The 22,886-nt window shown below is 43.1% G+C and overlaps 1 long non-coding RNA gene across 1 annotated transcript; it reads left to right on the forward strand.

The window, feature by feature from the left end:
* Nucleotides 1–205: 205 nt before the first annotated feature.
* LOC115111132 (uncharacterized) lies at nt 206–14,031 on the forward strand. The gene is made up of 2 exons (XR_003860780.1): nt 206–408; nt 13,712–14,031. It is a non-coding gene; the product is annotated as an uncharacterized LOC115111132 (long non-coding RNA).
* Nucleotides 14,032–22,886: the final 8,855 nt, after the last annotated feature.

The following is a 22,886-nucleotide window of genomic DNA, read 5'->3' on the forward strand; positions in this document are numbered from 1 at the left end:
GCTAACCTCTGACCCTTATGGTCTCTCCCCTCATCCTCTCCTCTGAACTCTAAAATATAACCAACATGAATAAACTGCACAAGAACAATGTAAACCAATTAATTTGATTAGCATAAAGCCATGCTACAAATAAAGGCAAGAATAATCAATTTGTCTTAGTTTATTATGACATCCGCTGAGTGAAAGGAAGTGGACGGAGCGGAAGGCCGGGCCTGGAGGGGAGAGGAAGCTGAGTTTAGTGGTCTGCTAGCTGTGCCTGAGGACAGCTATAGCTCAGCTAGCAACAATGGAGGCCACAGACAGAGGCCCAAGCAGGCAGAGCCCCATTCCACAGCTACAGCCCAGCAGGGGAAGGCATGGTTGGGAAATGAGGCAAACATCACATGTGACAACGTTACATCCATATGGGTGAGTCTTCCCATCTCTACTCTGTGAATATACAAACCCAATTCACTGGAATTTATGATATTACAGGATATCTGGTAACATTTCCTTTTAAGGTTTCCTTGTTACAGTGTAGTTATATGTAACAAGTATTGTAGTTAACTGTGATAACTCATAGTTACAATGTAATAACAAGATGTACCTGGTAGTAATTGTGGTCTGTAATTACAGAAGTATAACAATGAATGTTTGGTACCATGCTTGTTACAAATGGGCAGGTTTCCACTAAGTTCACCAACTTATACAGTACATTACAGTACATCACCCATTCTGACAACCTGGCCATCAAATGGGAGAATAAATACACTAGTAAACCAGAGTACATGTAATATCTGCATAAGTACAAGGTAATTACTAGGTGTTACACTTCATTTTAACTAGCCAAATCCTGTGTTTCTTGAGGGGTACTTACTTGTAATTATAGTGTACCAATAGCCAGTGGTGGAAAAATTACCAAATTGTATTACTTGCATAAAAGTAAAGATACTTGAATAAAAAGTGAAAGTCACCCAGTAAAATATTCCTTGAGTAAAATTATTTGGTTTTAAATATACTTAAGTATCAAAGTAAAAGTATAAATAATTTCAGATTCCTTATATTAACCAAACCAGACGGCACAATTTTCTTTTATTTATTTATTTATGAATAGCAGGGGCACACTCCTAAACTCAGACATAATTTACAAACAAAACATTTGTGTTTAGTGTGTCTGCCAGATCAGAGGCAGTAGGGGCGACCAGGGGGTTCACTTCATAAGTGTGTGAATTGGGATAATTTTCCTGTCTTGCTAAGCATTCAAAATATAATGAGTACTTTTGGGTATCAGGGAAATGTAGGGAGTAAAAAGTACATGATTTTCTTTAGAACTGTAGTGGAGTTGAAGTAAAAATGGTCAAAAAATATAAATAGTAAAGTACAGATACAGTACATTAAAATGGTTTTACTTGAAGATGCACACTCAAACTTTTGTATAATTTTAGCCAGTAGTTTTGAAAGAGAGCCAAAAGTGGTCCCCATTTTTTGTGTACTTACGCCATAAAATTGTGTGCTACATCATCCATTTTGTATGATATGTTACGTCCTGCAAAAAAAACATTGATTTTTTTGTTGTGCAATTTATAGTATATGATATGTTAGGAATCCAATTTGTACTATTTGTTATGAATATATTGTGCTTAAGATCCTGGAGTGCATCTTTAGTACGGGTACTTTAGTTTACATCACTGCCAATAGCATCCCAACACACTGCACAAACCACATTATATGTGTTAGCCAACTTAGAACCGATCACCTCATTGACACAACTCTGCAATAAAGAGCTCTGGAGTCTGATATCCAGCCCCAGGTCAAGTTTTCATTTCAAATTAATGGAAGCTTATGAGTGCAATGGCACAAATGGGTTCACTAAAGGTTCACGTAAAAATATATATTAAAATGTTTAGTCATTTAACGTTGTATTTGACAATGGTTCGATTGTTTTAAGCACCAATATAAATATTTTAGACACAAACAGTTGTGGTAAATATTGTGAAATAGTCATTTCTGCTTGCCAAAATGTAAGCTTGGTTGAATAATGGTTTATAAATGCACTTAAATGGTCATAAGACAAACTCTTATTCATCATGTAATCTTGCAAGGGTTTCACTGTTAAGGCATAATGTGTTCCCAATTTATGACAATACACATGTGACAATGCTGATTTTCTCATCAATTAAACATTTGATGTCAGTACAGTTTTCTGTTCCCAAAACTAGAACATGTTACAAACAGACTCAGTGGACTTAGTTTTGTAGACTTACCCTTTGCCAAAGTAAAAAAGAAGAGGTTTTGTTTAGAAGGAGTGCAAGGACAAATTTAGTTATTGCCCACGCACACCTCCCAGAGTAGGCATTCCCTAACGAAAATATGCTAATTTAGTTCGTAATATAAATATCTTTGGCGTTAGCATGCACTTTTACAGCTAGGTAGGCCTAGACTAAACTATAGAAAGCATGATGATAATAACTAGTATAGACTAACGTAGTGTCTAATGCTAAATTGTCATACATTCTTCTTCTCTACCACATATTTCCACAAGGTCTCAGACTGGGTCTCAGGATGGGAAAGGTCTCAGGATGGGAAAGGTCTCAGACTGGGAAAGGTCTCAGACTGGGAAAGGTCTCAGGATGGGAAGGTCTCAGGATGGGAAAGGTCTCAGGATGGGAAAGGTCTCAGACTGGGAAAGGTCTCAGGATGGGAAAGGTCTCAGGATGGGAAAGGTCTTAGGATGGGAAAGGTCTCAGGATGGGAAAGGTCTCAGGATGGGAAAGGTCTCAGGATGGGAAGGTCTCAGGATGGGAAAGAGGATGGGAAAGGTCTCAGGATGGGAAAGGTCTCAGGATGGGAAAGGTCTCAGGATGGGAAAGGTCTCAGGATGGGAAGGTCTTAGGATGGGAAAGGTCTCAGGATGGGAAAGGTCTCAGGATGGGAAAGGTCTCAGACTGGGAAATGTCTCAGGATGGGAAAGGTCTCAGGATGGGAAATGTCTCAGACTAGGAAAGGTCTCAGGATGGGAAAGGTCTCAGGATGGGAAAGGTCTCAGGATGGGAAATGCTTACAATAAACAAATAGATGAAGACAGAGACAGATTGCTACTTGTAATGTTAAAAAGGGGTGAAAAATACCATTTTATTTTTCTAAATGACCTATCTAGGCTACTCACCACTCTATAGACTACAGATTTGAGTCACAACTATAATAGTTATTTTTATGTTATGTCTTGTTTAATCTAATGAGTCAAATTATTAATCTAACAATAAAAATCCTAATTATTTTGTAAGAAATGCAAGTTCTTTTTACATGTGACAATAAAGTTGACTAAAGTAGAAGTTAATCTATTGTTTGTAGATATTTTCACTTGGTAATGAGTAGCAGGCCAAAGTAATTATATAGGAATACCTATATCCTGTGTAACACCTAGTTACATTGTACTTATGCAGATATTACATGTACTCCTTGACACACTAGTGTGTTTATTTTTCATTTGGATGGCACTATCAGAAGCTGATGATAAGATTGTCAGAATGGGCCATGTACTTTGTAGGTACAGTATAATTACAAGTAAGTACCCCTCAAGATACACTTCATTTTAACTAGCTAAATCATGTGTGACAACTAGTAATTACATTGTACTTAGACTTTGAAATTGTGTCTTATTCCTCATCTGGGATGACACTCTGTTTTCGTAAGCGCAACCAATTTAACCTATGTGGTATGCATTATTTTGGGGGCAAGTGCTAGCAACAACATTGACTGGAGATATACACTAAACAAAAATATACAATTATATAACTATTTCAAAGACTTTACTGAGTTACAGTTCATATAAAGAAATCAGTCAATTGAAAGAAATGAATTAGGTCCTAATCTGTGGATTTCACACGACTGGGAATACAGATATGCATCTGTTGGTCACAGATACGTTTAAAAAAAGGTAGAGGTGTGGATCAGAAAACCAGTCAGTATCTGGTGTGACCACCATTTACCTCATGCAGCGCGACACATCTCCTTCGCATAGTGTTGATCAGGCTGTTGATTGTGGCCTGTGGAATGTTGTCCCACTCCTCTTTTACTGGATATTGGCGGGTACTGGAATATGCTGTCGTACACGTTGAACCAGAGCATCCCAAACATGCTCAATGGGTGACATGTCTACTGAGTATGCAGGCCATGGAAGAACTGAGACATTTTCAGCTTCCAGGAATTGTGATCAGGTCCTTGCAACATGGGGCTGTGCTTTTTCGTGCTGAAACATGAGGTGAAGGCAGAGGATGAATGGCACGACAACGGGCCTCAGGATCTCGTCACGGTATCTCTGTGCATTCAAATTGCCTTTGATAAAATGCAATGGTGTTTGTTGTCCGTAGCTTATGCCTGCCCATACCATAACCCCACTGCCACCATAGAGCACTCTGTTCGCTGTCTGCCATCTGCCCGGTACATTTGAAACCGGGATTCATCCAGGATTCTTCTCCAGCGAAGGTGAGCATTTGCCCACTGAATTTGGTTACGACGCCTAACTGAAGTCAGGTCAAGACCCTGGTGAGGACATCGAGCGCATAGAGGAGCTTCCCTGAAATGGTTTCTGACAGTTTGTGCAGAAATTATTCGGTTGTACAAACCCACAGTTTCATCAGCTGTCCGGGTGGCTGGTCTCAGATGATCCCGCAGGTGAAGAAGCTGGATGTGGAGGTCCTGGGCTGGCGTGGTTACATGTGGTCTGCGGTTGTGAGGGTAGAGAGGATGTACTTCCAAATTCTCTACAATGACAATGGAGGCATCTTACGGTAGAGAAATGAACATAAAAGTATCTGGCAATAGCTCTGGTGGACATTCCTGTAATCAGCATGCCAATTTTACGTTCCCTCAAAACTTGAGACATATGTGGCATTGTGTTGTGTGACAAAACTGCACATTTTACAGTTGCCTTTTATTGCCCCCCAGCACAAGGTGCACCTGTGTAATAATCATGCTGTTTAATCAGCTTCTTGATTTACCACACCTGTCAGGTGGATGGATTATCTTGGCAAAAGAATAAATGATCACTAACAGGGATTTAAACAAATGTATGCACAACATTTCAGAGAAATGAGCTTTTGTGTGTATGGAACATTTCTGAGATTTTTTATTTCAGCTCATGAAACATAGGACCAACACTTTACATGTTGTGTTTATATTTTTGTTCAGTATATTTTGAACAGTGCATGGGTAAGTAATTAGATCCTATTGAGTATAGGCTATAATCTCTCAGACACCAAGCGCATCCACAAGGGTTCCCAACCTTTGTCACAGTTGTTAATGAATCGGATGAAACTGAGAAGAAGTTGGTGAATTTAGTGGAAATCTGCCCATTTGTAACAAGCATTTGTTGTTACCATGCTGTAATTACAGACCGCAATTACTACCAGTTGCAGGTTGTTATTACACTGTAACTGTGAGTTGTTACCATTAACTACAATACTTGTTACAGTGTAATTACACTGTAACAAGGACCCCTTAAACGGAAGTGTTAACAGATATCTTTATGATTTGTTTTATGAGAAGCCGTGATAATAAGTATTGATTTAGTATGGCTGTATATGTTCACTTTAGTGTCTCGGGGGCCAACTCAAATGTTGAGAGTGTGATTCAGCAGTAGCTGTTCAGGTGCGTCAAGCGATAAAACCAGTCTGTCATCAGAATGTCTTTCCAGTGGTACAGTAGGTTTCAGGTAGTGTACCTTGACAATAGGTAGTGAAAGGGGTAATAAGTAGCGCCAGCATGTGGTATCCAAGGCTGAGTTCTGGGTTCCACCTTGGTGCCAGCTGCTGCGGCTGTAATAATAAAGCTGTACAATACGCCCTGCCCGCTGCCCGCATGGGGAATCAGTAGCAGTGATTTGAAATAAAACTTAACAACCAATCAGAAATAGCAAACTCCCCAGGACAAGCTTTGCTGTGCTCCACTCACAGTCTTTGTTCATAGCTAATGAGCTATGGTTGTTTAGAAACACATGTTTTTTCCATAAGATTTAATGATTTCCTAATATAGTGGCTTGCAGCATACTAGAGCATAACACAGCAATTATATTCCTATAATGATGGCCATTATAGAGGACCTTTCTCTGGATATTGTATGATGTTGGCAAAGTCTAACACCAGGCTTGTTATGGCACGGCCTCTCGTAATGAGAACACGGCAGCCATGTTGTAGTCCTGGTCCATCGACTACTGTTGCCTTGAAAATGGTGCACGTTTATTTGGTAGATTTGCTACTGTGTGCTATGGTTTACAATGTGGACAGTCATCAGTCACAATACTCTTGGGTGTTAGACCATAAAGCACATATCTGATTAGTGAGATATCTGCCCAAAAGGTTCAACTTTACACACAATTCAATGTGAATTACTAAACCGACAAGTTTGGATGAAGATAAACGTTTGGAGGGAAGATAATATAATCTAATATTGGTCCGGAATTCCTCTCAGGGCCTCTGGGGTATGAAATATGATTATGGAAACACACCAAAATGTGAAAACGTTGGACATGTGAGAGGAGAATCCTAAAAATGAAAGCAAGAGAGGGGCTAAGTTGATTAGACGATTGGACAGGGGGTGTGTGGTGCGAGGGCTGGCAGTACCCCGGTCTAGAAGGGCTGCTGGCCACGTGCCGATCAGGACTTGTGACTGAGGGGACTATCAAAGGTAAGGACTGCGGCCGGGTCGGGATACAAAGAGGCCACTGAGCAGTCGGCCTTTTCATTTGATGCCTTACATCCATGCCCTTCTGCTGCTGATTCAATTACAAATAATCACTCAATTAAAATCACATGCAGGGGCAAGTAACCTTTTTTTCAAGAGCCTCAGCTCCAAAATAACTATTTCTACATCCCCCCCAGAATGTCTGGTGAAGAGAATTCCTACATGACATGGCAGAACAGGCCCTTTATCCCATTTTTAGCACCTTTATACAACCAGCCATTAAATTGGCCACTCGTTAGTAAAAGACATTCATCTGAGGACATACTGTATATATTTTTTATTTAACTAGGCAAGTCAGTTAAGCACAAATTCTTATTTAGAATGATGGCCAAACCCGGACGACACTGGGCCAATTGTGCGCCGCCCTATGTGACTCCCAATCACGGACAGATGTGATGCAGCCTGGATTTGAACCAGAGACTGCAGTGAGGCTGAGATGCAGTGCCTTAGACCGCTAGCCCACTCGGGAGGTTCAGAGGTTCATTTAGGACCATTTTTCTCTACAGTGGTTACAACTTTTTGTAGTTTTCTCCATGCTACAGTATATGGACACCAATATTAAAGTTATATAAATTCTTCTTAAAGTGGATCCAATTATCATTCCCCTAAATTACATGTTTTAATGTCTACCTCTCTTTTGCATTCCTTAAATGTATTTCCCAGGCTACTTAGAATCAGGGATTCTCCCTCCTCTCTGTTATGCTCCCTACAACACTAGCTGCACAGCTTTGGTGAGGCCTATAGCACACATAGAAGGGAGAGATTGCTTGCAGAGGAAGATGTGAAGAAGAGGAAATGGGGTCTGGCATGTTGACTCAGGAGTAGGCCCCTCAGGACCCCTCAACGGACAGCTATTAAAGTTTAATTGCTAGCGTCGCCTATCATGGAAGTCCTCAGAGCTCTGTAGGGGCAAATTGCTGAGCTACTGGGGAAGGAAGGCAATTTGTTGAATAAGGCCCAGTCATGGTTTAGGTAGGAGATGTCTGCCCAGCTAACAGCAAACACTCTCACAACTTTAGAGAACGTTCCTTTAAGAGTGTCATTAGGTCATTACCTAACGTTTTCATGAGAACGTTCCAGTAATGTGCAAGGACTGTTTCAAGACCACTCCCTTAATATCAAACAGAACTTACTCAGAATGTGGTTACCATGTTTTCAGAATATTCAATATTCAGTGTTGTAGACAAGTTTCATCAGAACATTGCAAGAATATTCCAATGTCCAGTTTTCTGAGGGTTTGGAGAATTTTCCATCAAAGTTGAGCCAAATATTCACAGAACATGGTTGCCATGTTTTCAAAAGACAAAATAATGTTCTCTCTCCCTATAATTGTTAGCTGGGTGGATGTTCAGAGGATGCTGCTCACCTGAGAACTCAGTGCTGCGTCACTACTACATTTACAACATACCATGATGTTACTGTAGGTTACAGTGTGTGGTAAAGTAACAAAAAACACAATGGATGTTAGGGAACATTGTGTCCAGCCCAATTTCCTCTTTCCCTCCCATGAAAAATAAGGAGTATCTGAGCTTTGTTTCTGGGTTATTTGCATAATTCACTTTGATGGGTGAATACTTGTCTCCATCCCTCGGTCTCTTTTGTATCTGAAGATTACAACGGGACTGTTTCCAGCGCCACGCAGGCTACCAGGAGAAGACTATCAAAGGGAAGGACTGGGCTTTCAAGTCAGGACCCTTCGATTGTATTACAGATTGGTTCCAGGTGAGGCAGCTTTGGTAAGCTCAGCCAGAGGAAAATTGCCCTCCATGGAGTGCCGGCGAGAGGCAGGGAGGCTTCACGGTTGGCATGGCACTCCAGAATTCCAAAACTACTCACGTTCAGCAGGATTTTGGAGGGATGAACACCGGACCTCAAAAATCTTGTTGTGGTTGATCACAGTTCCATTAAAAGCTAAGCCAGAGAAAGGGGTACACAGGGTGTCTGTCTATTTCAAAAGATTATGTTGGAATAGCTGGATAGTACGGTCATGCACAGACTTCAACTGTCACCATAATGGTCAAATTATCCCTTTGATTCCCTCAGAAAATAAGTCCAGGATTTATCTTTCAAACTGAGACATTCTCCAGCTCCTCTTTGGTGTTAACAAGATTTTTTAAATTAGAGGTTCATCTTCATTTCCATCTCATTCACACATCATGACAGGAATCTCTGTCTGCAGGACTCCTGACTGCTGAGAATCTTGTAGCTTTTACTAAAAAGAACTAATCCTATTGATTAAGACTGACTTCCCGGTTGTGTCTTCGTTAATCTGATAACATCTATTTCTGAGGATTGATATGAATGGTATGAATGAAACTGACAAATCACAAACATGGACATTGTGCTTGTTTTTCTTTATGCAGATTGGATTCTCTTGTGTTTTAACACAGTGACAGAGAGAAAAATCCTTGGTATGTGGAATGGAGGCAGAAAGGAAGGTTTGGTGCAGCACAGGTGCATACGGAACGTCAATCTTTGATATACCTGTAGATAATAGAGCAGATCCTCGCCTTGAGGGTCACCCAGCTAGCCTTAACTCCCTCCCTCACTGGTGTTGCTGTATCTCTGCTGTCTGTCATCATCTTCTATCAATAGACCCGTGCCCACTGCCCATGATGCCAGGTCTCAGAGCCAAGCCTGTCTGTTCAGTTAAACGCATCATAAACCAGTCCTCAGGGAAACACTAAACAGATCTTGGATTGTTGTACATGTATGTAGAGCTGGTTGTCCTGGGCTCCCGCTGCACGCAGCAGTGTCAGCTCTGATCTAAAGCAGGCTGCGTGTGGAAAGGCCAATTAGGCAAAGACTGTTCTGAGGACAACGTGGGCGTGCCAGGCCTTGCCATTCCACATCCCTCACCTGCCCCGACAGATCGTCCCAGACACTGCAACATCTGCTCATGTTTTTGAACTGGGGAGATTTGTTTTTTAAATCATCCTTAATTGGGTGTTCTTCTTTGTTGTCAAGTTTTTTTTGAAGCAGAGCACAAATGAAAAGAGTAACATATTTTGGTTTTGCATTATGCTATACAACAAAGGTACAAATCAAATGTCCCCTGCCAGCATCCTTCAATGTGTCCCAGTCTGGATTTCCTCTGTGATAATTCTGTCAGATATTAATCTAATTTTACCCCTTTTCAAAAAACATACTGTATGTCCTAGTTGTGTCAATCATCAACATTCTACTTTCAAACAGCATCAGATAGCAGAGTTAGTAAGACAGTGGACCAGCTTGAGTGAGGAGGCCAGGTTATTGTCGTGGGAAAAATTTAATCTTGTAGTAGTTCACCAATTCCCCACTGATTAAGTTTACACTGAGAGGAAAGATTGTTTCCACCTTTGCAGAGAGCCGAGCTCAACAACAAAGAGTCTTCGATGGACCTCGGTGCAGACTACAATCACTCCACCCTCCTCCTAGGCCACACAGAGCAAATAAGCTGTTATTCCACTGTTGTTTGGAAGGATTGCAGAGGGATTGGTCCTGTAATGAAAAGAAAATAGAGGCGATGTTCCCATGACGGATATGGTAAACCGAATCGAGACGGGGCGCACCGTTGGCTCTGAGTTCACACCTCTGGTCCCGGAGCACCCTCCCTTAACGCCCATCCCCCAACCCTCACTGACTCACCCTTTCCAAAGAACCTGATCCGGCCTGGAGGCCCATGAGGTCACGTCCTGGTGAGGATTTGTTTGATTTCTCTAATCACTGCTGAGGCTCTTCTTGTCTTTGTTTGCTTTGTAGAACAAGCAGTAAACACACATGCTTAAGATGGTTGTATGGCACACAGACAGAGAGAGCAGAGGACAACTGCTGGAGGACGCCGAGCTCTTGATTGCATTGAAGGTCATGGTAATTACTTTGTCATGTGCCTGTCCTGAACTACTCTGACTGTGCCGATGGTATGTCAAAAATATGACGAGGGCATTGCAATTGATTCAAAACAAATTGACAAGAAAATATACTGGTCATACGTCACACACAAAGTGAATCCTAAGACATTCCTAAGTGAACAGCAGTATTTGCGTCTTCAAACGGAGTGCCACTCCATATTTTAACTTAGAGATCAGCTCAGCTAGGTGGATATCCAGCCTCCTCTTGTAAACAGAGCTTAGTTTCTGTTGGACCCTAACCCCCTCTCTGGTGGTAGGGGGTCAGTGGGGTCAACCCTGATTGGACTAAACGCCAGGCCCACTTGCCAAGCCGAAAGGCAATGTGGGAGCTTCAAGACAGAGTGGAACACTCTGGCCATGTCTCACAGGGGGAAGAGGTGGGGGGTGGGGCTAGCTGGACCACTGAAGAGAGAGACCCACAGGGTGGGAGGAAGCTGCTGTGAATGAAAACCAGGAGAGGGAGGAAGTCCAGTGTTTATGCTGCTCATGGTCTCCTCTCTTCACTGTCAGGGAGAAACAAGCCCTGCTGGAGGTAGGTAGAGCCTGCCTGGCCTGGCCTGGCCTTACTCCACTAACTGGAGAGCCAGAACCCTGCTGACTGTTACTATGTTTAGGCTTTGCTCTCCCCCTCTTGTCAGGACCCCAGCTGTCTACCCTCGGAACTCCCTGCTGCTCCATGATTTGGTGGGAAAAGGAGATGATATGGGATTGATATGAATTTGTTTCTGATGACAGGTTCATCCTGATTCATACGTCTATATTTTAGCAGAGACATGTTGATTATTTAATATGAAATAGTGACTGAGTATAGGATTTAGTGCCAAAAGGCGTTTTCTGCCTCGGCTGATCTGTAAACTGTAAGTGGTTGGAATCAGCACAACCAAATGTAATGCAACTCTCTGCAGAGGACAAGCCATCATAACTTTGTCATAATAATCCACTGTCCAAAACTCTCCCCCGTAGAGTTCGGAGGCAGAGTTATAGTTGTTTATTGTTTGGTACTGTGTGTTGTCATGGTTAGATCATGACGTGAGCAGTAATGGTCTTTTCTCAAATCTCATTTGCTCCGTTTCCAGATAACCATCCGTTTTACCATATTTGAAAAACACATTTGTTTGTGTGGAGTAATAGTTTGTGTGGAGTAATAGTTTGTGTGGAGTAGTGGAGTAATAGTTTGTGTGGAGTAGTGGAGTAATAGTTTGTGTGGAGTAATAGTTTGTGTGGAGTAGTGGAGTAATAGTTTGTGTGGAGTAATAGTTTGTGTGGAGTAATAGTACTCTGGTCATTTCTTGAGTCTTTGGCTCTCAAAGGGAAATTACATTTATGTTACAATGACACACTGTCCACTGTTGGTATTTTTTGCTTTGACTGGTTTAGGTCAGGTGATAATGACAGTGTTATATTACATTATATTAGAGGGAAAAACAAGATACTGAATAAACGATGTGATTCACATAATATCACATAACATACCAATGCATACTGGTGGTCTGCAGTCAATGTCTTGTGGCATAAAACATGTCAACTGGTCTTTTGAGCATTTCTGGGCAAGATAAACCAACAGGATTCAAAAGCTGCGAATGTGGCCCTTGTGGGTGAAGTCAATATGCCATGTTTTCCTATTTTACCTGACGTGAGGCCATTCTCCCACAATGAATGCACAGTCACACCACCACCACCAGGTCTGGAACTGAACTATAACTACATAATGAACCATCTGGTCTCTGATGTTGGACTACAACATTGCACACAAACACAGATACACACGCAGCAGACCGCAAGGGCCTGCAAACTGTCTCCAATCACACATTTACACGCATATACACGTGCACACACTCTCTTACACTCCCTGACACGCAAACACACATGCGCACGCACGCACGCACGCACACACGCACACACGCACACACACACACACACACACACACACACACATACACACACACACACAGAGAGAGAGAGAGAGGCCTGTTGATGTGTGTGAAACACGTAGGTGGATCTCTGCAGTGCGTCTTAATGAGCTTTCAACTGCATATAGTGTGTTTTGAAGGCTCCTTTCAGGGTCTTTGATTGGATGCCGCCCGCCCATTGCCTGCCAGGAAGTGTGTCTGATGTGGAGTCTGTATGCTCCGCAGACTTCCTGGTACTGACGCATGCCCATGGTGTAATGTCAAACCCTACCTTGTCTTAACAGCTCCTCAGCCTCAATCTAAACCCTGACCCCAGATCATCCACAGAGCCCCACCACGTCACCCTTTCAACCCCATCACCATGCCCATTCTGAGACCTGCTGGGCCGATGGGGTCAGCCAGTGCCTCACGTCAGCCCTAAAGAAACAGGAAAGAGAAAGAGTGGCTCATGTTATTCAGAATATCAACCACAGTTAATTAAATGAAGCCTGTCTGTTCCTGAAGTCTCCTTCTGAGGAAACGCTGACAGGTTCCAGTGCCCTGGTCCAGTCCAACCAGACTGCAGAGAGACACCACAGAGCCCTGGTCCAGTCCAACCAGACTGCAGAGAGACACCACAGAGGACTGGGGAGTTCTGGGACACACAGGAATCACAATAGACCCTTCTCCTCAGAGAAATACACCAGACATCAGCATGTGTGTTCAGCTATAAGCAGGCTAGTCAGAAATGGTCATACACACTGTTTGGGCTAAATCTGTGCACGCTTGCTCATGCACATGAAAGCATTCTGCACTGTGTATTATTTTTGGGGCGCAGTCATATAGCTAATTTAGTCTATGATCTGTAATTGCATATCCTGTGTTTCTCATAACCATTCCATTACCATAGGTTCAGTCATACTGTGTATTTCAGAGGCTTTCTCCTCCTCTGTCCCTATGATTTATGTGGAGCATATGTGTTTTATCTGTGATACAGTGTGATGTAGGCTCTCTTTTTCAATCATCCTCTCCCAGTCCCTCTTCTTTTCCTTCTGTATGCTAAGATTTTCCCTGGAGAAAGGAGTAGTTCTTGATCGCATTAATATTACTACTCACCTCCCCTTCCTTTCTTAGGCAGAGATCATTTTAATGCTCTCTTAACCTAGTTAAAAAAACTAATGGTCCATTTTTTTTTGCTGCATATTTATCCAGGTAGCTGACCATCTACTCGAAGAGCTCTGCTTCAGAGATTTCAACAAGCTCGTGGACTGATACCATCACCAGGAATGAGGATACCTCCAAAAACATGTTTCTCGTTTGACTCGTTTGGATGAAATGTCCATTTCTGTTATCTGCAGATCAGTTTTGTTTTGTTTTTCTAAAGTGGATAGATTTCACCCGAGGTAACAGTGGAAGTCTAAAACCCTCCATAAAGCTAGAACACAAACACCGGTCTGAAGCGGAGGCTCTCCGGCTCCAAGTTTGGGTTTAGATTTCCATCTGAATTGATTAAAATCTGAATTTCAAGTAAACATGACAGATTCCATCTGCTTAATTGAAAAAACAAGAGAGTTTTGATGACAAGAGCAGAATGTTTTAAAGAAATGCACAACTAGGTATTTCAGGTCAACTCATCACTGTCTTTTCTCCTATCCTCCTGTTGTGATCTAGTTGAGACCCTCTTTGTGTGGCCCAGGGGTTTTCATTGGCAGAGTACACAGAAATATCACAAAGTGCTTTGATGCTGATTTCAAATGAGACCTAAATCGAAGCACACAAAACGTGTAGTCCAACATTGAGCGTGGCAGGTCACAGACTCCCATTCTACTATGTGACCCCTCCATGTGTGTCCAGGCTTGGATCTGAGATGGGAGAACAGTGCAGTTGGATCACAGTGGGTGAGCTCAGATTTAGTAGGAGACAGTCACACCTCTGGATGGAGTCAATCACCCCCAGGGGAAAGTCTGAGATCCAGCACAGGGTGTGAGATCCTACCCTGCCTCTAAGTTCGTAGGAGACGAGAGGAGGAGAGAACCAAAGATCCAGTACCCATTGGGACCCATTTACTTTTTCCCTGCAAGATTTAATCATTGATGATCCCTATTTTCTGCCTTGTAGTAGTAATAGGAGTATAATTTTATGTCATGTATGATCTCTTCAAGGGACACATGTTTGAAAGGCCATCTGAAAAGAACACCATCTCACAAAAAAGGAATGGTAGGAGACAAGGGAGTGTGCAACACACCTCTTGTCTATCTTCAGGGAATGAAGAGTGTTGAAGGATTTCATGCACAGTGACTGCACAGTACCAGAACCAGAAGTGCTCTAGTATAGAAAATTTTGGTGATGATTTAAAATAGGAGATAAGGTAATGGCCTAAAACATAAAATACATAAACACATTACACAGACTATAATGGATTGGTGGGGAGGTGCATCATGGGATGGCTTTGTCTTTGTTGCCCAACTGTAACACAGACACACACATGTGTACACCAACACAATGGTTAAATTGGGAATAACCCTAACCCTAGTTTCATGTCCACATCCTGGTTCAACCCTAACCCTATCCTCAACCACAACCCTAACCCTATCCTCAACCACAACCCTAACTTCATGTCCACATCCTGGTTCAACCCTAACTCTATCCTCAACCACAACCCTAACCCTAACTTCATGCCCACATCCCAGTTCAACCCTAACCCTAACGCTAGTTCCATGTCCACACTCCGGTTCAAGCATAATCCTAGTCTCAACCCTAACCCTAACCCTAGTTTTATGTCCGCACTCCGGTTCAACCATAATCCTAGCCTCAACTATAATCCTAACCCTAACCTTGGTTTATGCTACTTTTATTCTTCTTTTTATTCTCATTTTCTCTTTGATCCAGGTTTTAGGAGCCCAGCTCCAGGTAGCTCCAGCTCAATTTAACCTCTGGCGCTACTGTACATACTGTACATGCATGTACATTTGCACTCACAGCATTGCGCTAACATACTCAAACATTTCAGACCAAAATAACATCTGCAGATAGCCTAGCAGTTAGAACGTTGGGCCAGTAACCAAAAGGTTGCTTGTTCAAATACCCAAGCCGACAAGGTGAAAAATATGTTGATGTACCCTTGTGCATGGCACTTAAGCCTAATTTGCTCCAGGGGCTCCGTACTACGATAGCTGACCCTGTAAAACAACACATTTCTCTATGGAACAATACAACCCTGTATGGAACAATACAACCCTGTTTTTTGTGCATGTTTTACATTTCCATCCTTAAAAAGCTAATAGACAAATGTTAAAATATGACAAGAAAATGATTATGTAGTATAATTTTCAGTAGTTCTTTCGGGTATATGAGTTGTAGTATATGAAATGTTTTCCCCTGGAAGTGTAACTGGACCTGGAGAGGGATTGAATGATGAGTGACAGATGAGCTTCAAAGCCAGTCTCCGAGCCGGTCACATGACTGTGAACCTCAGTCAGGTTCCTGTCCCTAGGCAGGCATCCCAGTAGTTCCCATGATGCCCTCTGGGCCTGGCTCAGTTTGATGGCAGCGCCAGGCCTGCTCTGGTTTCACCTTGCCAGATAAGATCGGCGCGTGTGGATTCCTCAGCTCGCTGACCAATGCAGGTTACCATTGACCCCTTGGAGCAGCTTAAATAATGCCCCAGGTTTGGGGGGTTTCAAGAGCCAAACTCAGTCACGCAACACTACAACAGGAAGCCAGGGTCAAAGTTAGGCAATTCTTCTCCTGTTGGTATGATTTAACTGATTTTACACAGTCGTCTAAACTTCTTTGCTTACAGCAATCCAGACCATCTCTCTCCTCTCTCTGTCTCTCTGTCTCTCTCTCTCTCTCGATAAGTGTTGTAATGTATCTGTGCAGGGCCTGCTTTGGCCTCACAGGCAGAGGAGTCTGCTTTGTGTCGGCTGAGAGAGAGAGAGAGAGAAAGAATATGGGCCCCGCCAGTTCTGGTTCTCTCCTAGAGACTGTCTAGTCAAGAGTACACTAGGCCCCTCAGCTACTCAGCCTGGAGAGGCCTGCTGAGGAATAACAGAGTAGAAGAGGCAAGGATTAGAGGGGCATCTCACAGAGCTCTTTTTATCTTTTTATTTCTCTCTCAAATTAACTTGCTACTCCCTGCTGTCTGGGGAATATATGGTTCTTTACTTGGAGGGGGATTTGTGCTCGTGTGAACGACATATAAAAAAAACTAGGGATACCAACTCAGATATTCAGCATCAGAGAGCATTCGCATTAGGAACATGTTGAAAAGCTGTGTGCTAATTTCAACCGCAAAGAGTCATGTGCTGTGGATCAGAAAGGACCTCAGTTATCCATGTGAAACACTCTTCCTTTAATGTCACCCATCTCTCTTTTACTTTAGGGAGGGCATTCTCTGAGTGTCTCTTAGGTGGCACACTGGGTGCTGTGTTCATATCAGACATTACATTAAGCTAATTATGTAATTCCCATTCCCATTTTCACAACTTTCACAACCTTACCCCAAGAGTAGCAGTTGAACTACAGTATACAAGGCATGGTGAATAGAAGTTCAACATCTTATATCAACATATTTTTATCAAATGGTAAATAAATCAGCTGTGGCAGCAGAGGTTATTGAAGTCAGTGAGGCCACTCTGTGGGGTCTCCTTTAGGGTGATGCTGAGGGACCCGCAATGCTGGGGAAAGAAAGTCAGCTAATCTTGCAAGCCAATGGGAAGCATACATACACCCAAACTAGAGAGAGGGACACCCCTTGCTTATAAGGAGTATAGGACATATCTCATACAAGGCAGCTGGTGAACAGACCCCCCCCCCCCCCGCCAACCCACAGCCTCCCATTCCCCCCATCAATAGAGGAGGAGATCAGGCCTCCACTCTCACTTCCCTCCTGGGGAAAGGAATATTTATCTTTTTGATTTCAATCTTGGCACCAAATGCTGCTCCTAGCTTCCTCCATATGGGCAGCCATCCCTGGATCCTCATAAAGACAGACACACAGGGCGAGGGGGAGACACAGAGATAAAGAGAGTGAAAGAGAGAGTTAGCTAGAGGGAGGGTCTGTATGGAGGCCGAACACAGGCCCCTGTCCCAGCCTGCACATGGATGGATGTGTACCCTGATGGATGTCTGTGGTAATTACCAGCTGGGATTACCCCCCCCCGGCAGGACGCCATGTCATCCCTGAGTGGTGCACGTGGCAGACAGACCAGGGGACAACAGACAACAGGCTCACTGCCTGGTTAGTAGTAAACACACTCCTATGAACTCACCATGTTATGACTGGCCAGTGGTTTCAGCTGGTCACTCTGTACGATAAGAGACTCTTATAGCCTCTTTGAAAACATCCAAACTACCAGAGCCTTTGCTGGTTTGGTCTTGTAACATCTGAAATCCAGGACATGGTTGATCTGGGTTTGAAATCTAAAGCTAGGGAATACATCATATTGAGCTGAGATCCTAAAAACAGATTAATGCATGGAATTGTAAGCAATTCTGAACCAGCCCCCAACCAAAACCTCACTGTATTTGCATGATGGTGCATAAAATGGGCCTTGTATAATAATGATAACGATGGGTAGTTACAACCGTGGACTTTGTTTTTCATCTCTCTCTGCTGCACATATGGCCCATGAATTATCAATGTCGTTTGGCTAATTTAAGGGAGACTCTTGGTGGGGTACACACATCCCCAAACGACTCGAGGAGTTGAAGATCCTGCCTTTACCTCTGTAGAGAGGAGAGAGAGAGAGAGAGAGAGAGAGGTGGGCCAGGGGGGACAAGAGCGTGAGAGAGAGAGATAAGGAGTCCCTTGGTTTTAACTGTTTTAAATGAGCTAAAACCAAGGGATTCCTTATCTCTCTCTAACACTCTTTCTTTTCCCCCCCTGCCCCACCTGGTCACATGTGGCGAATACAACAGGTGTATACTTTACTGTGAAATGCTTACTTTATTTATTTCACCTTTATTTAACCAGGTAGGCAAGTTGAGAACAAGTTCTCATTTACAATTGTGACCTGGCCAAGATAAAGCAAAGCAGTTCGACACATACAACAACACAGAGTTACACATGGAGTAAAACAAACATACAGTCAATAATACAGTAGAAAAATAAGTCTATATACAATGTGAGAAAATTAGGTGAGATAAGGGAGGTAAAGGCAAAAAAAGTACTTACGAGCCCTTACCAATGATTAAAAAAATATATTGTAACCCAAGAGGAATAAAATACACAAGAATGAAGCTATATACAGGGAGTACTAGTACAATATTACTGTGCAGGGGTACGAGATATTTGAGGTAGATATGTACATAAAGGTAGAGTAAAGGTACTAGGCATCAGGATAGATAATAATACTACTAAATTAAAGAACAGAGTAGGGCTAGCATTTGATGAGTGTGAAAGTGTTTCAGTGTGTGTGTGTATGGGTTTGTGTAGTGTATATAGTGTATATATAGTCTTATGAGTATGCATAGAGTCAGTGCAAGCAAGACGGTGTTAGCGCAGATAGTCTGGGTAACCATTTAAATAACTATTTAGCAGTCTTATGACTTGTGGGTAGAAGCTGTCTCGGAGCCTGTTGGTCGGAGAGCCGATGCTTCAGTACCATTTGCAGGATGGTAGCAGATGAACAGTCTATGACTTGGGTGGCTGATGTCTTATGCAATTTTTCTGGCCATCCTCTGACACCGCCTAATATAGAGGTCCTGGGTGGCAGGGAGCTCAGCCCCAGTGATGTACTGGACCGTCCGCACCCCCCTCTGTAGCCCTTTGCGGTCGAGGGCGGTGCATTTTCCATACCAACCGGTGATGCAGCCAGTCAAGATGCTCTCGATGGTGCAGCTGTAGAACTATGAGTGGAACCAGAGAGATTCATACGAGATGTAGGAAAGACAAAATAATATGAAGAGCTGATAATGGAGAGAACCTTGAAAAAATGAAGGTGGAGAGTAAAGGAGAGGTGAGGAGAGACACAGGGACATATTGTGAAAGGGAGAGGAGAAGAGAGGAGTAACCGGCGGGGCAGCTGTTGAATTCCTGCACCCGTCTCGGCTGCACTGAAAGTGGAGTTGGGCTGAAGTGTTTGTGGGGCTCCTGTGGTTTTTCAGCCTATAAATCCTCTGCACATATTTAATCCAGTCAGAATGTGCAGCAGGAGAGGAGCGCTGAAGGATGTATGACCATTACTCAGCGGCCCACATCAGAGAGAGGAGCTGGGGATCCATAAACTCCCACCTACCCTGTCCCCGGCAGCCCAGAAGAGGGCCAGATTCTGGGGATCACTGTTGAGGTGTGAAGATGTCTGGTGCTCTGGAGGCCTAAAAAGCTCCATGTACTCGCAGGTCCTTCACCAATTGATCCAAAGTGTTAGACATCCTAAATCTGACTCTTCAGACAACCCTTCTCTGGCCATCTGATTCATCAACTAGGACTATGAGAGAAAGTAAGGCAAGAAAAATAATAGATAAAGGAATAAGTCAGATGGATGGTTAATTATTGCTAATACAGTGTTTCAAATACATCAGGACATGAATATTGAGTAACACTTGCGGTTACTGTCCCTACCGGTTCCTCTATTTCCCTCCTCTTGTGTCTCTCACAAACTGTGCAGTTTCGCTTCTCTCCTCCCAATCTGTGATATTAGCGCCATCTTCTGTCTATAGGAGTTATCAACAGGCGAATCTCCAATAGTTCGGTTTGTGTCTGACTTCAGACAAACACACTGGTCTAGTTCATCGTCTTTACCTCATTTTCCATGAGGCTCATCCGTTGACTCTGTGATCCACTCCTGTCCAGAATGGCTGCTGAATAGTGATGGAGTAGTGATGTAACAGACGTGATCTCTTAAATAAACGCTCCTCTGTCTCAACAGGGTTCAGTTTCTCTCAGGCTCAGCCCTCTCAGACTCCGGGAAAGACCTGCGATTGGAACCAGACGCCCTTCATGTCGTTTATTAGAGGTTTACATTCTGTTTATACTCTGGAAGCTATGATGAAAACAGAAGTCTCTCGTGGCTTTCCATCTGAGACTCGATGAACTCCAGTGACAGAGGGTTTTATTTGGGGCAGACGTGTGTCAGGCCTGTGCACTTGTTCAATGGCCTGACTGAAGACAGGTGTCTCCAAGCACTTTCAACAGGAGGGTAACACAGGGGTTCTGTGTTGCGGATTCATGGCCATATCCATTCACAACAGAGGGACTGGGTGGGTGTTGCCCCCTTAGGAGACAGCAAACTCTATGAGAGATAGGCTATACAGTGGGGCAAAAAAGTATTTAGTCAGCCACCAACTGTGCAAGTTCTCCCACTTAAAAAGATGAGAGAGGCCTGTAATTTTCATCATAGGTACACTTCAACTATGACAGACAAAATGAGAAATAAAATCCAGAAAATCACATTGTAGGATTTTTAATGAATTTATTTGCAAATTATGGTGGAAAATAAGTATTTGGTCAATAACAAAAGTTTATCTCAATACTTACAATATACCCTTTGTTGGCAATGACAGAGGTCAAACATTTTCTGTAAGTCTTCACAAGGTTTTCACACATTGTTGCTGGTATTTTGGCTCATTCCTACATGCAGATCTCCTCTAGAGCAGTGATGTTTTGGGGCTGTTGCTGGGCAACACGGACTTTCAACTCCATCCAAAGATTTTCTATGGGGTTGAGATCTGGAGACTGGCTAGGCCACTCCAGGACCTTGAAATGCTTCTTACGAAGCCACTTCGTTGCCCGGGCAGTGTGTTTGGGATCATTGTCATGCTGAAAGACCCAGCCACGTTTCATCTTCAATGCCCTTGCTGATGGAAGAAGGTTTTCACTCAAAATCTCACGATACATGGCCCCATTCATTCTTTCCTTTACACTGATCAGTCGTCCTGGTCCCTTTGCAGAAAAACCGCCCCAAAGCATGATGTTACCACCCCATGCTTCACAGTAGGTATGGTGTTCTTTGGATGCAACTCAGCATTCTTTGTCCTCCAAACACGACGAGTTGAGTTTTTACCAAAAAGTTATATTTTGGTTTTATCTGACCATATGACATTCTCCCAATCTTCTTCTGGATCATCCAAATGCTCTCTAGCAAACTTCAGACGGGCCTGGACATGTACTGGCTTAAGCAGGGGGGACACGTCTGGCATTGCAGGATTTGAGTCCCTGGCGGCATAGTGTGTTACTGATGGTAGGCTTTGTTACTTTGGTCCCAGCTCTCTGCAGGTCATTCACTAGATCCCCCTTGTGGCTCTGGGATTTTTGCTCACCGTTCTTGTGATCATTTTGACCCCACGGGGTGAGATCTTGCGTGGAGCCCCAGATCGAAGGAGATTATCAGTGGTCTTGTATGTCTTCCATTTCCTAATAATTGCTCCCACAGTTGATTTCTTCAAACCAAGCTGCTTACCTATTGCAGATTCAGTCTTCCCAGCCTGGTGCAGGTCTACAATTTTGTTTCTGGTGTCCTTTGACAGTTCTTTGGTCTTGGCCATAGTGAAGTTTGGAGTGTGACTGTTTGAGTTTGTGGACAGGTGTCTTTTATACTGATAACAAGTTCAAACAGGTGCCATTAATACAGGTAACAAGTGGAGGACAGATGAGCCTCTTAAAGAAGAAGTTACAGGTCTGTGAGAGCCAGAAATCTTGCTTGTTTGTAGGTGACCAAATACTTATTTTCCACCATAATTTGCAAATAAATTCATTAAAAATCCTACAATGTGATTTTCTGGAGAATTTTTAAAATCATTTTGTCTGTCATAGTTGAAGTGTACCTATGATGAAAATTACAGGCCTCTCTTATCTTTTTAAGTGGGAGAACTTGCACAATTGGTGGCTGACTAAATACTTTTTTGCCCCACTGTATAGGCAGTCGTTATGCTGAGTAACCATTTATAATCAGACATGAGTTTCTCTGATGTGTATGCCAGGCCATGTACCCTCTTGGTGCATGCACACATGCAGAGCCATCATCATACCTAGGCAAAGGGACAGAATTCTGGAACCGTTCATTTTGTGGATGGAGCCAGTTCAATTCTATTTTCATTCCTTCTTTCACTTCTTTCCTCCCTCTTTGCACACAAAGAGGACATCATCCCTCTCATGTGGTCGTGATCCTTTCACAAGCCAAACTCTAGCCATTTATTTATGTCTGTTAGCGCTGTTTCTCCAACTCCCCCAATTACGACACTTAAACATTTTCAGAGACCTCACGTGCAAAACCAAAAACGTAGCAACCATGGATGCAATTATTTTTCTCAGCAGTGTTCCAGAAGAGCGAGAGACAGAGAGACAGACAGAGCGAGAGAGAGCTGTGATCATTCACTCACTGGCTCAGAGAAAGAGAAGGATTACTAGAACTGGAGCCTGAGGAGGGGATGTCAGATGGGGGCG

This window comes from Oncorhynchus nerka, linkage group LG27, assembly GCF_034236695.1.
Source record: "Oncorhynchus nerka isolate Pitt River linkage group LG27, Oner_Uvic_2.0, whole genome shotgun sequence".
Taxonomy (NCBI): Eukaryota; Metazoa; Chordata; class Actinopteri; order Salmoniformes; family Salmonidae; genus Oncorhynchus; species Oncorhynchus nerka.